This window comes from Sapajus apella, unplaced genomic scaffold (assembly GCF_009761245.1).
Source record: "Sapajus apella isolate SASKATOON/1434 unplaced genomic scaffold, GSC_monkey_1.0 scaffold392, whole genome shotgun sequence".
NCBI classification, from domain to species: Eukaryota; Metazoa; Chordata; class Mammalia; order Primates; family Cebidae; genus Sapajus; species Sapajus apella.
Window position 1 is genome coordinate 3950 of NW_022437329.1, and position 1960 is coordinate 5909.

At 49.4% G+C, this 1960-nt stretch overlaps 1 pseudogene across 1 annotated transcript; it reads left to right on the forward strand.

Annotated features, from left to right (window-relative positions):
• Nucleotides 1-6: 6 nt before the first annotated feature.
• On the forward strand, nucleotides 7-1480 carry LOC116545827 (annotated as a pseudogene). Its single transcript, XR_004266467.1, has one exon. The product of XR_004266467.1 is annotated as a tubulin alpha-1A chain-like (transcript).
• Nucleotides 1481-1960: the final 480 nt, after the last annotated feature.

Consider the following 1960-nt stretch of genomic DNA (forward strand, 5'->3'; position numbering starts at 1 on the left):
CTGGAACATGGCATCCAGCCTGATGGCCAGATGCCAAGTGACAAGACCATTGGGGGAGGAGATGACTCCTTCAACACCTTCTTCAGTGAGACAGGCACTGGCAAGCACGTGCCCCGGGCAGTGCTTGATGAAGTTCGAACTGGCACCTACCGCCAGCTCTTCCACCCTGAGCAGCTCATCACAGGCAAGGAAGATGCTACCAATAACTATGCCCGAGGGCACTACACCATCGGCAAGGAGATCATTGACCTCGTGTTGGACTGAATTCGTAAACTGGCTGACCAGTGCACCGGTCTCCAGGGCTTCTTGGTTTTCCACAGCTTTGGTGGGGGAACTGGTTCTGGGTTCACCTCCCTGCTCATGGAACGGCTCTCAGTTGATTATGGCAAGAAGTCCAAGCTGGAGTTCTCCATCTACCCGGCGCCCCAGGTTTCCACAGCTGTAGTTGAGCCCTACAACTCCATCCTCACCACCCACACCACCCTGGAGCACTCTGATTGTGCCTTCATGGTAGACAATGAGGCCATCTATGATATCTGTCGTAGACACCTCCATATCGAGTGCCCAACCTACACTAACCTGAAGAGATTAATAGGTCAAATTGTGTCCTCCATCACTGCTTCCCTGAGATTTGATGGAGCCCTGAATGTTGACCTGACAGAATTCCAGACCAACCTGGTGCCCTATCCCCGCATCCACTTCCCTCTGGCCACATATGCCCCTGTCATCTCTGCTGAGAAAACCTATCATGAACAGCTTTCTGTAGCAGAGATCACCAATGCTTGCTTTGAGCCAGCCAACCAGATGGTGAAATGTGACCCTCGCCATGGTAAATACATGGCTTGCTGCCTGTTGTACCGTGGTGACGTGGTTCCCAAAGATGTCAGTGCTGCCATCGCCACCATCAAGACCAAGCGTACCATCCAGTTTGTGGATTGGTGTCCCACTGGCTTCAAGGTTGGCATCAACTACCAGCCTCCCACTGTGGTGCCTGGTGGAGACCTGGCCAAGGTACAGAGAGCTGTGTGCCTGCTGAGCAACACCACAGCCATTGCTGAGGCCTGGGCTCGCCTGGACCACAAGTTTGACCTGATGTATGCCAAGCGTGCCTTTGTTCACTGGTACGTTGGTGAGAGGATGGAGGAAGGAGAGTTTTCTGAGGCCCGTGAGGACATGGCTGCCCTTGAGAAGGATTATGAGGAGGTTAGTGTGGATTCTGTTGAAGGAGAGGGTGAAGAAGAAGGAGAGGAATACTAAAGTTAAAATGTCACAAAGTTGCTGCTTTAACAGGGAAGCTTATTCTGTTTTAAACATTGAAAAGTTGTGGTCTGATCAGTTAATTTGTATGTAGCAGTGTATGCTCTCATATACAATTACTGACCTATGCTCTAAAACATGAATGCTTTGTTACAGACCCAAGCTGTCCATTTCTTTGATGGGTTTTGAATAAAGTATTCCCTGTCTTAAAAAAAAAAAAAAAGAATTCTGGGCACACATCTGCTCATAATGACACTTAAAATTGATCTTGCTTCCTTTAATGACTGTATAGTTTATTGCATGACTGTTCTTTGGGGGATGATGAAAACGTTCTATATTCCACCATATCAGAGAGAGTGGATGGATTCTTTCATTTTTTTATGATTTTAGCATCAGAGTCTGTGCAATCCTGAATACTTGACATGGATTCTCCAGTAGGTCTGTTTTATAAAGGTCACTTTATAAAAGTGACATAAAGGCCACTCGGTCTCCTGTGAATCGTGAATCTTTCCTGTGTCTGCGCCTCACCCACAGAGGGTCCACAACAGGGGGAAGAGCAGTCAGGGTCAGGGCCCAGGTGTGGTCACACTGAGGACCACCCACAACCAGGGCACACAGAGGAGGCCCTAAGGTGAGAGACCAGCCCCTGCCCTGGGCTGTGGGTGACAGGTGGGTGGGACAGCCACCTACTGAGTATTCCTGG